The sequence below is a fragment of the Hylobates moloch genome, unplaced genomic scaffold (genome assembly GCF_009828535.3).
Source record: "Hylobates moloch isolate HMO894 unplaced genomic scaffold, HMol_V3 SCAFFOLD_23, whole genome shotgun sequence".
Classification (NCBI taxonomy): Eukaryota; Metazoa; Chordata; class Mammalia; order Primates; family Hylobatidae; genus Hylobates; species Hylobates moloch.
Window position 1 is genome coordinate 10909455 of NW_026652298.1, and position 12961 is coordinate 10922415.

A 12961-nucleotide genomic window follows, 5' to 3' on the forward strand; every position below is an offset into this window, starting at 1 on the left:
GAAGATGATCTAAAATGGCCATGTTGTGTTCATATATATAATCTGTTTCTCAATACATTTATTTATTTATTTATTTATTTATTTATTTATTTATTTATTTATTTATTTTGAGACAGTCTCGCTTTGTCACCCAGGCTGGAGTGCAGTGGTGCGATCTCAGCTCACTGCAACCTCCGCCTCCCGGATTGAAGTGATTCTCCTGCCTCAGCCCTCCTGAGTAGCTGGGACTACAGGTGCACGCCACCATGCCCGACTAATTTTTTTTTTTGTATTTTTAGTAGAGACGGGGGTTTCACCACCCTGGTCAGGCTGGTCTCGAACTCCTGACCTCATGATCCACTCGCCTCGGCCTCCCAAAGTGCTGGGACCACAGGCGTAAGCCACTGCACCCGGCCTCTCAATACCTTTTTAATAGGTATTTAGTTTTTCACTATTATGAACAATTCTACACTAAACATATTGGTGTATTCATCTTGCCCACTTACATTCTGAGGGCAAATTTCTAGAAGTAGAATTGCTTGTACAATTTTATTTTACATATAGTTATGCTTTATAGGAATATATTGAGAAATGTTTAATTTTTTATAGTCAGCACTCCCAGAAAGCTGATAATTTGTGCCTTTAAAAACCTGCTTTTAGGCCGAGCGTGGTGGCGCATGTCTGTAATCCCAGCTGCTCAGGATGCTGAGGCAGGAGAATCACTTGAACCCGGGGGGCAGAGGTTGCAGTGAGCCGAGATCGCGCCATTGCACTCCAGCCTGGGTGACAGAGTGAAACTCTACCTCAAAAACAAAAAACAAAAAAAAAATCTACTTTTAGATGGAATGTACTGTGCATCCAGTAGGGCAAAAATCATTCAGATTGCTAGACTTGGGGGTTCTTGGGTTCTTGTCTTCTTCTTTACGTCTTTTCCAAATATGCTGCTTTTAATCTACAGGGGGCTTGGAAACAATATAACCAACCTTATTATATGATGTATAAAATAGAAGCAAGCAACCCGAGTCAAAGTATGTGGAGTGTTCTAGTGGTAGGGGTGGGATAGGAACATTGTTGGCTGATTGAATTTTGCATAGGTAAGGACTTCGTTTTAGTTTGGGGAATATTTATATTGATGCTCTGTTTGATTAAATTATTTCTGTTATAGAGCAGCCATTTATTGATGAATGTAGGAGACAAAGCCATATAAATGGAGATAAAAGGCAAGCTCTTATGATTAAAAGAAAATTCCCATCCTTTAGATTACACCAGTACTCCCAGGAAGTACTAGTGCAGTGTCTGCCTCCTCACTCCTTCCTTGTCTGGCACATCCCACTCGGAGTGCTCCTTTTTGGGAGAGTGTGCCCTTGTCTCTGGACATGTGCCCTGGGCTGTCAGGCAGTGTCTTCTCCAGGGCTGGGAGTGAAGACTCAGCCAAGTCCTGACTGCTTGCACCCTGGCACCACCAGCATGGGAAGAATTCCCTGGCCTGTTAAGCAATACGAATTCTTCCTCCAGTATTGACTGTTTGGTTTATACCAGCACTGGGTCAGTCCTGAGAATTCAGAGCTGACTCAGACCTTTTCTCCATCTTCTGGGGCTCACTGGGTGGAAAGTAAGATGACTCACGTTAAGTACCCTCTGAATGGTGTGTATGGTATATATGGGGGGGGAATTATCAGTTCTTCCTGGGGATCTGTGAAGTTGTCCAAAAGAGAAAGGGACACTTGGATTCAGTAATGGCAAATGAAAGGAATTAACAAGGCAAATACTGTTAGGAGGGCTTACAGGTGGTTGGCCAGAGGAGGGGGAATGGAAAGGCATTCTAGGCAGCAAGTAAAGCTTGTGCAAAAATGTGAGAGTCTGAAACAGTTATCCCCTTTTTCCAATTCAGATTCTGCACAGCTGCTACAGGGGGTACCAAGTGTTAGAGGATGGTGCTGCAGAAGAGGAGATGGCAGAGGCAGGTCAGACCATAGTGGACCTTGTGTGCCATGATGAGGAGTTGAACTTGATCCTCTGGGGACAGAAGACTTTCATCATGAGGATTTAATTAGCTCTGTGCTTTGATGTATGGGCACAGTCATGGTGAACAAATGAAAGCCCATTGTGCTCATTTTGGGGAGTTATAAAATCACTTTTATAAGTTAGGGGATGTGTTAAGCATTAGTACCAAAGGGGGTACATTTATAATGCAACTCATCCTCCTTTCAGTGCTCTCATGGCCTGGAAGGTGAGCAGAAAGAATCCTTTAATAAAGGGGGCACAATTTCAGTCAGATTGTGTAACTTCTCAGTGCTAAGACAACTTCTCTAGGTGGTCCAACTTGGTGAAGGTATAAAGGTGTGTTGGTGGGGGGCGCTGGGTGTGTCCTTGCCCAGTCTTGCCTGACAGACCAAGAGAGGACAGACAGCAGGCTATGTAAAGAGTAAGAGCAGTCTTTGTGCAGTGCAAAAAAAGGCCATTTGCTGTGCATTGATTTTTTTCCCCCCATTCATACCTGTACACAGATACGGATCTATCAGGGTATCATTTTTGAATACTGAGTTAAGCAATATCAGAGTTAAGATAAAAATCAACGGTTTAATTGATTAAATGAGCACAAGGCTATACACATGATGATAGCTCAGTAACTGATTTTTTAAAATCATGAGTTTAAAACAATGGATTTCAAAAATTGAAAAACACTCGGTTAAAAATTTCTATGCTGCTTTTCGATATATCAGGAAAGATTACTATTTATAATTTCTAATTTATAAATTAAGATATTCTATTCACTTGACCTTTTAAGCAAAGTTTTTATAAGTAAGCCACAGTAGGCCATGAACTACATTAGTTATCTGATATTAGAGTGTTCTCAGAGAATTTATTTTCCTACAAAATTATTCAGATGGAGTAAAGAAAATTGCTTTACTCAGTGCGGGTGGGGGTGTAGTGGGCTGTTGACTTTGAATACTTTATTAAGCTCTTTTTTTTTAATGGGAGGTATTGATTTAAGGCATTCTACATCATTTATTAGATCAGTATATTGCTTAGAAACTAAAAGATCTGGAGAGTTTGTGCTTCTGTACAAGTCTACAGATAAACCGAGATTGGAAAGTACAGTCTGGTGTTTGGAGGCAGACATGATCTTGGGCAGGGTGAACCAGAAGGCTGGATTTGGCTTCTACTTACACCAGCACTGCTAGCTGTGGGCTTTGGATCTATTACTTTTCTTTATCACCTTCATCTTCCTCATTTGTAAAATTATCCCAACAACACGTAACCTTCCTGACCATGCATATTTATTTTGAGAATTGAATGTTTTTTGGCCAGGTGCAGTGGCTCACGCCTGTAATCCCAGCACTTTGGGAGGCTGAGGCGGGCGGATCACAAGGTCAAGAGATCGAGACTATCCTGGCCAACATGGTGAAACCCTGTCTCTACTAAAAATACAAAAATTAGCTGGGTGTGGTGGCACACACCTGTAATCCCAGCTACTCAGGAGGCTGAGGCAGGAGAATCAACTTGAACCGGGAGGCGGAGGTTGCAGTGAGCCAAGATCGCGTCACTGCACTCCAGCCTGGTGACAGAGTGAGACTCTGTCTCAAAAAAAAAAAAAAAAAAAAAAGAGAGAATTGAATGTTTTCATTCAAATGTGAATAAAACATTGTATTTAACTTGGAAATTCTGAACAAATGTAATTACGATGGCAGTGTTGGTGACAGATTCTTTTTTCAATGGCATAGTGTTATATTTTAGTTTCATTCATACTAGCCTGGTTTAAATAGTTTACCGAGGTTGGTGGGTTATCTACACTTCAAAATTAATTAAACATTTTAAAATTAAGTTTTTGGTTAAAATTTTTACCTGTTGCTAAATAAAAAATATACAGAAAACACAGATTTTTTTGGGAGAAGGGGGAGTTAAATGAATTATTCTTCAATGTCTTCCAAATATTCCTTATTAAATTGTTGAAGTGGACATAGTTATTCTCTTAGGAGTATTATAAACATAATAACAATAAATTTGTTTGCCCTTACAGAGTTTAAAATGATTGTTACCAGTTTACAGGTTAGGTAGGGAACTGCTTCTCAGAGACGGTAATGACTTACCCATGATTGTCCCAATATTCAGCAGTAAGAAAAGACGTGGAACTAGAACTGAGTTCTGTTGCCATATTGTCAATATTTGGCTGAATTTGTTTGTTGTACAAAATAACCAGGTTTTTCAATTTTGGACATTGATTTAGACTCAATCTAAAAACCATTAAATTAGTTCAGGCTGTACCTTCCTGTCCCCCAAAAACATTATCCCAGTTATGTGTAATACTGTATATATATCTAAAACATCTTATACAAATGTTTTTATGTAATCAAAATGAATTTTCTTAAATTTAAATAAATTGGATTTACCACTGATAAATTTGATTTTAATCAGATTCACCTTGAGTGTTTTATTAGGGAGTTAGTGAAGTGCCTCCAGGGGGTGACAATCATGACTATAAATCCTCATTTCAGGAGAAAAATGGCAGTTTGTTTTTGTTGGTCTGCACGTGCCGTGAATCATCAGCCCTGCAGTAGGGTCCTCCAGGGACTGTGGCATGCACAGCCCATCAGTGACAGCCAAGCTGTTGTGAGTGACTTCTTCTTCTTCTTTTTTTTTTAAGAGGCAGATTACTTTATTTGTTTTAAAAACATGAACCTTTAAAAGAATTCCGAAAGTAGCACACACATTGAAAACTATAATCAAACATACTAAAGGAAAATGTTAAATGACTCCTAAAATTTTAGCATAGAAGTAATCTCCACCTAAATTTTGAATAAAATGTTTTGTTGTGAGTGACTTCTGAAGGGGATGGAGTCCTTGTTGCCTTTTTAGCTCACTAACTCCAAGTGTAGAGAATGGGCTCTAGTGGCCAAATCTACTTAATCCACGTTGAGAGGGAACAGAAAAGGAGTTTGGTCCCAGTGCCTAGCACAGAAAGAAATGAAATTTACCTATTAACGTAACTATTAAGAGACTTCCCACTTTATCTTCAGAACAAAAGGAATATCATTTTCATGTCTATACTTAGTCTTCCCTGCTGCCCTGTAAGCCTCTAGTTGCAAAACAGAATCTCAATAGTATTTCAGAGAATGGGACTTCTTGCCACCTGATTCCTGTGAAACTCTTAAGTGTCTTGGGCCCTGCTCTCTTGCTGTGGTTCCAGTTGTTGTGTGGAGTCTCACAGCAGGGGTCCCCAACCCCCGGGGCCATGGAACCCTACGGGTCCCTGGCGTTTTAGGAACTGGGCCACACAGCAGGAGGTGAGTGGCAGGCAATTGAGCATTACTGCCTGAGCTCCGCCTCCTGTCAGATTAGCAGAGATTCTGATTCTTATAGGAGGGTGAACCTTATTGTGAACTGTGTATGCAAGGGATCTAGGTTGCACACTCCTTATGAGAATCTAATACCTGATGATCCGAGGTGGAACAGTTTCATCCTGAAACTATCCACCTACCCCTAGTTCATGGAAAAATTGTCTTTCATGAATCGGTCCCTGGTGCCAATAAGGTTGGGGACTGCTGCCTTTATAGTGTCAGCTCTCCTTGAGCAACTAGCCAGGCAATGTTGTGTAGTGCTTAAGATTTGGGAGCATGAAGTTCTGCATTTGAATTCTGGTTCCAGCACTTAGTAACTCTTGACCCTGGGCAAGTAACTTAATCTCTTGGAACTTCGTTTTTCCTCATCTGTAAAATGCAATAAAATATTTATCAACATGTTTATAAAGTGCATAGCACAGTATTGTGGTACCTGATTAGCCCCAGCAGAGGTTCATTACAATTTCGATTCTTAGGATTAAAGTAAACATTGTATAATTTCAGTTCTGAGAATAAATTTCTCTGAGTTATGAAGCAAACTGAATTTGTGTACTGGTGTCATTAGGATGCTTTTTAGTGAGAGAAGGAAGGATGACCTTGAGCTTATGGCGGACTGGTAGTGCAGCGGGCTGAAGGAGAGCAAGTTGTGTATAGTTGGTTGGTTTTTGTTGTTGTTGTTTTTTTTTTTGAGACAGAGTTTCGCTCTGTCACCCAGGCTGGAGTGCAGTGGTGAGATCTCGGCTCACTGCAACCTCCGCCTCCTGGGTTCAAGTGATTCTCCTGCCTCAGCCTCCCAAGTAGCTTGGACTACAGATGCATGCCACCATGCCAGGCTAATTCTTGTTTTTTTTTTTTTTTTTAGTAGAGATGGGGTTTCACCATGTTGGGCAGGCTGGTCTCAAACTCCTGAACTCAGGTGATCCACCCGCCTCAGCCTCCCAAAGGGCTGGGATTACAGGTGTGAGCCACTGCGCCTGGCTGTGTATGTTTTTTTTTTTTTTTTAAAGATAATCAATGTCTATTATTTGAAAAATGTGTTTTATTTGAAAACACTGAGTTTGTCTAAATATGGATTAAATCCTAATATGTGACTTCATTGAGAAAATTCCTAGCGTTGGCATTCCAGTTTATCTCACACACTGAAATCTCTTTATTTACCACAACAGATTCCATCTCTGTCTTTTGACTGAGGTGAAAACGTAAGACCTTCTTTTGCCTTTTCCACAATCTGTCAACACCTACTGAGTTGGACAAAAGGTTTAAGCACAGTGAAGCTTCATCTTCATGTTCCTGAGGGACCAGAATCCTCTGGTTACAAAGCCCTCAGAGCTAAATTCTTAGTGGGGACACATGTACAGTATCAGTGTGCATTCAGGGTTGGTGTTTCTTTGGCTATCTGAGTAACTTTGAACATTACAAAAAGAAATGAAAAACAATCAAAATCTCTCGTCCTAAACATTGTAATTGGTTTCTCCAATTTCTACTTCCCACGTCTGAATGAACTTGTAAGAAGAAAATGCTTCCTCTGTAGGTGGCCTGGTCAGGTTGGCCTGATACCTGGAGTGAAAAGATTGGAACAGAGTAAAGAGCACAAATCTGGGACCCTGGAAAACTGCCCTCTGGTCCTGGTTTTGCTGTTTAATGATTGTTATAACTAAACAAGGCAGTTTGCAGATCTGGCTTTAGTTTTCCTACCTGTACACTTAGGGGTATAGATGATCTCCAGAATTATGGAATCACAGGGTTGGAAGTAGCTTTGTGCAACCTTCCTAAAGAGCATGGACATGATCTTTGAAGCAGCCTTGACAGGTCGCCATTCCATCTCCATTTGTCTGTGTTCAGCCTTTGCTTGGCTTGCACTCTAGAGATGGGGAACCGTTGGTTTTCAAGGTAGTTTTGAGCAACTTAATATTAGGTAGCTTTTCGTAGTGTATGCATTCCTTGCCTTCTTGTAGTCCTAATTCTATGCTTTTCATCTTTTATGTGACAAATCTTTAGATATTGAACAAGAATTATGTCAGTTCTCTTTCCAGTTACGCTGCAAAAGCTCTGTCTGCCCTCCCTCCCTCTATGATGTGATTTCAGACCCTTCACAATTATGCTAGCTTTCCTGAAATGTTCCAGTTTTTCATTGCCACTTTTAAAGTGGGATTCTCAGGAAAGCATATAATACTTCAGATAGGATGTGAGCAGCACAGGGCATGCTAAGAAGGTTTAAAAACTGTAATTTGATGAGTACAGCCCAAGTTGATTTTTTGTTGTTACTGGTTTCTTTTATAGACAACATCTGTCTGTGACATACTTGATGTTTTATTTCACATGGATTGATTGCTCATAAGCAAGGCCTCATGTTATAGATGGGCAGCTTATTTTTTTGGCCCTCGGCAGTGCTTTATATTTTTTCTTTTGTGGATTATTTTATATCTGCTCCTTGTTCTGCCTGCTGAATCCTTCTGAACCTTTCATCTGCTCTGGGAATTAGTGATCCTGTCAGGCTGTTGTCTCCTTATTATCCTCACTGATCATACCTTTGAGTCCATCCCAAGTGGTTGATAAAAACGTTGACCAGGGCAATGTCAAGTAGAGGCTCTTGTGGTGAACTGCTGGGGTCTTTCTGCTGTCTTTACATTTGACTGGTGGGGAACCCTGACGGTGTTTCCAGGCTCCTATTGACAATGTGTTTTTATTCTTGGTTAGATTTAATTTAGATGTAATTTGTCTTGCTCTGAAGTCTTGAACTCAGTTTATTTTCTCATTAATTTATCGTCTTCTGTTTTGAAAATTCTGTCTTTGTTTTTATGTGTATACACATTTGGATTAGTGGTGTTAGCTATTTTCCCCCCGACAATTATTATGTTCTAGTTAGCTTTTGCTTTAGTGGTCTTTACTAATACTGCCACCAACCCCTCACCTATCTTTTCTTTTCTTTTTTTTTTTTTTTTTTGCATTCCTGACCTGGAGTGCCTAGTACTGAGTGCTAAATGGGGGTTGGGATGGTGGTGCTGGTGGAGCAACAGAAGGAGGAAATTTCTTAAATTAAGAAGGTTTCCAGTCTTTTTTCCAGAGGTACCGCTACAAATACATGTCAAGATTTTTCAAAAGACTGTAACTTTAAACAGTTTAAGAATATTCTGTTGGAGATAAAGTTTAAAAAGCAATTCATAAAGAGAAACATACTGAAGTCTTACTCCAGATATCCTGATGGATGCTGTATGTTGAAAAAATTACATTTTAGAAAATAAAGGGTATATAGATACCCTTTATTATGAGGTTTCATAAAATATCTCATGTTATGAGGTATATGAGATAGGTTAAAAAATCTGAATGACATTTACCTGACAAATAGCTAGTAAAAAACATACTGTATAAGAATGTAATAGGATAATGGTGCATCAGAAATACTACATAAATTATCTGTCTAAAGAGAGGTGTCAGGGTTTGACATGGAGATAGTTTATAGGGTAGGCCACATCTGCATTATTGTGTTTTGTAACTTGTTCTTTGTAATATAATTTACTTGGTTGCATCAACCTATATGACCTTTTCTTAATTTGATGTACTACAAAAGAAGCTTTAGCATAAATGTTTTCAAAATAATATCACTGCCCAAATGTCCCATTAAGTCAAGCATTTTATGAATCAGTAAGACCAGTCTCCTCTCCCTGCTGTCATTTCTTTTGTCCTTCCCCTTTTCTCCCTCCTGCCAAGTACTTGCATATCTGTGTGCTTATGTTAGCAGCATCCACACTGATACCTGTTCTCTTTTTTTTCACCCTAGCTCCAGGGGTAAAAGGAGAGACTGAAAAAAAAATATTCTGGAAGTCTTAGATATGGGATAAAATTCAAGGAATGATTTCTTATCATCTTGTCACCTTTAAAATGTCGTTAATGGAACATGTACATCCTGAGTTTGTGGTAACAGTTAGTAGATATTTCTGTGTTTGGGATGCTCTTTAGTGTAAAGTATCAAGCAGCAAATAGAGCACACATTCTGTAGAATTAAAGAACCTTAGAAAAGATGACTATAAAAATTTTAAGTACATTTAGGGGAAGGAATGATTCAATGGAGAGAATGAATTTGAAGATATATCCATAAATGCTTGAAGTTCTAATGTGGTTTTTAGTTACAGTAGATCTTTTAAAACTACAATGGAATTTTGCCATTATGTCACTCATTATAGTTGGAATTCTCCTTTAACTAGATTTGTCTTCTGATTTATATGAAACTTTAATTGCTTGAAGTATAGACTTAAGTTAAAATTTTGTAGCATGGATTGAAGAGATTCTAGTTTTTTTTTTTCCCCAGGAAGAAAAACAGGAAGTACTATGTCCAGAAACTAACCAAATGAAGGTGTTTTTAATGACTAACTTTCTTCAGAGAATAAGATACTGTATGGTTTCTAGATTACAGAACTCCAAAATAAGGTTTTGCATTTGTATCCAATAACAACTTAGGAAATTTAAAGTTGTTATTCCCACAATAATTATTACTTTGTCCCTGTGGCAATATTTAGAATTTGCATTTTTGGGCATAATATCTTATTTATATTTCACTGTATTTATAGTTGAACCTTATATCTAAATGAATGACAGAAATTAACTCATTTTTGTGTATAATTTAATTGTGTAGCATTCACTAATTGCTAATGATTTGCACACATGAACAAATCAAACAAAAATCTGCTCTTATGTTGTACACTTAGGTAATATGGTGGTAAATGCATGTATCTAACTCTGGATCTCATGGTAAAATTAAGAGAGTAATTGTGCATTACACCAGGAACAATATGCTGTTTACAAATGGATGTCACTTGCCAAGTTTACACATCTGATTTATAAGAAACAAAGATTTCAGACTTAATTGAGGACACATGTCTTTGATAGCTTTCTTGAGGTAACTCTAGTCCTTTAAGACTATCTTGAAACCATCAGCAGGATTTATTTTAAAAATCCTCCAGTTGAGGCAGCCATTTAAAATTGAGTAATTATTCCCTGGTGCCCAGTTCTTTATTACCAAAAGTATAGAGTTTTTAGGGTTTAGAACTCTCTTGGGCTCTTAAAGCCATGTTGTTTAGAAAAATTAAAATGTAAAAAATGGCCTAAGATTTCTAAACCATGTGACCTGTGGTCAGTCCTATTCCTCTTGCTATAGAGCAGGGAACCATTGTAAACAGGAAAATTCTAATCCATATGCAGCTAGCAACTTCAGCCTTTCACAGACTAACAACTAAGACCACTATAAGCCCTATAGCTCCTTTATTTCTCGCATGGGTGCCTCATCACATGGAGGCCAGGGAAGAAGGAGCCTGGGAAAAGGAACACTTTGTCTTCAGATTTAGAAAGCACACTTGGAAAAGAAAAGAGAATCTTTTGAATAAAATCAGAAGGGAATACACGCCTGTAAACAAGATTCTGGAATCGTACAAAATAATGTATGCTTAGACTGTGTGTGTGAGTTGAAAACTTTTTTGGCCAGTGTAGATTTTTGTCATAAGAGGAAGCAGTTTTTAATGTGCAGTTCTTAGTTTTCAATCTTGGGAGCTTCTTGATAATTAAGTGATGTTTTTGTGACAGTGAGGAAATTAAATTATGTGGGAATTCAGTCCCTGAAGTATATTTTTGAGTAGCCTTCCTTGGATAGTTTAACTGTAGTCTTGTCTGCCCAGAGATGAATTAGGTGACTTCTTGAGGTCTCTTCAGTAGCCATCTTGGGAGGTTTAAAAGAGTAATTTTTTTTTTTTTTTTTTGAGACAGAGTCTCGCTCTGCCACCCAGGCTGGAGTGCAGTGGCGTGATCTTGGCTCACTGCAAGCTCCGCCTCCCGGGTTCACTCCATTTTCCTGCCTCAGCCTCCCGAGTAGCTGGGACTACAGGCACCCGCCACCATGCCCAGCTAACTTTTGTATTTTTAGTAGAGATGGGGTTTCACCGTATTAGCCAGGATGTTAAAAAAGTATTTTTTGTACGACAGGAAAACTTTCCTTCCCATTTTCTCACTTACCAGTTGCATTCTTAAAATGATTGCATTTTTCCCCTTGTTCCCAATGGTTAAATTTTATTTACTTTCTGATATTTAGGGGAAAGAATGGCATAAATTGAGGCAGATGAAAAATTTCAAAGGGCTGCCATTGCCCTCTTGAAGTTCACATTGTCTCCAGCTCCTCTAAGCCATGGCTACCACCTCTCAAGGCAAACTCCCATGCCTGTTTTGCCGTCTTTGGCTAGGATTTGTTGTTGGCAGCAGACCTTATGATAGAGGAGGGAAGATGAACTTTAAAGAGAAAAGTTCTATAGCCACTGTTGCTAAAGCTTTTGCTCTTTCTGTTCTTTTCTGCCAGTAGCTGCCTCTTTGTTTGCTGGGAGAGAAGTAGGAGAGAGAAGCTAAGTCCAAGAGAGGAGAGGGATTTCACCGCCTCCTTTAGCCTCCTTGCTCCTTTCATGGCTCTGCCCCATATTCTCATTTTCCAAACATCCCAGTCACCTAGAGAGGGTTGTTTTTTTGTCTTCAGGTTTTTGGTTGTTTTTATAAAATAGAGTTCTTGGGCCCCACTTTTAGTTATTATACTTAAGGAAGCCTGGGGCTTGAGTCCTGAGAATCTGTGTATTTCTTGAGTTATGCAGGTAATTTTTATGCCCAGTCAGATTTGAGAACTGTAGGATATGTTTCCCACCCTAACCTTTGGAGGTCAGGGTCCTAAGTTATAGGAGTCACTACCAGTAGCAGAAATGGTTGGGCTTACAATATGACAAATAGGGCCATAAATACGAAGGGTTTCCGAACCAACAGCCAGAGCTTCTAGGAGTGAGAGACCAGTTGAACTCAACTGTAATTATCCTGTTGTAGGGGTTAGTTGCTATAATAGCTATATTTAAGGTGTATTAGCTTTTGTCTTCTTTTATATTCCTTTTCATTTGTTGATGGAAAGCTGTGTTTGAAGATATGGTGGGTTAGCCTCCAACCCCCAAAGATGGGATTAATCAAAATGTATACTTTGTTCACATAAGTGGGATGTCTTAAGTAGATTTTTTAAATAAATAGGATCTACAGTTTTCTTCTTTGTAGTGGCCTATCTAGTGGAGTATAGTTTCTTTCATCTTTGTATTAGTGAGAATTTAAATATACTTTGATGACATTTCTCTTTCAGTTTCTTCACCACAACCACCATCATCATCACGGAGAGGCTAATAGACTTTATGAGGGGCTAACTCCTCAGAGGAGGAAGAAATTATGGAAGTGGCATTTGAACTGAGCCTTTAAAAAATAAGAGAAGATTTGCATTAGAGATTGGTATTTTCTGTTCTTGGGAGGATATTCCAGATACAGGAAAACTTGAGCAAAGACAACAGGCATGTTTGAAAAACAGTAGGCTTTGCTTCCATGAGGCCAAAGTGTAGGCTCTGCAAAACACAAGAGTAGAAGAGTAGATTAGAGGCAGAGTGTCAAGAGCTCTAAAGTCATTTCTGTTTGGACTTTATTCTCAGTGTCATAGTTTCTGTATGGAAAGGGGCTCAGAGTTTAAAAGAGTAACTCCATAAAAATAATTGTAGCACCACATCTTTATTTGGAAGATTAAAGTTTTTATTTGGATTATATTTCAGAATCTTAAAATGTATATATGTATGTATATGTATTACACAAAGAAA

At 38.8% G+C, this 12961-nt stretch overlaps 1 protein-coding gene across 1 annotated transcript in view; it reads left to right on the top strand.

The window, feature by feature from the left end:
• ZSWIM6 (zinc finger SWIM-type containing 6) overlaps positions 1-12961 on the top strand; it is a 226485-nt gene that overhangs the window by 65157 nt on the left and 148367 nt on the right. The window lies entirely within an intron of this gene.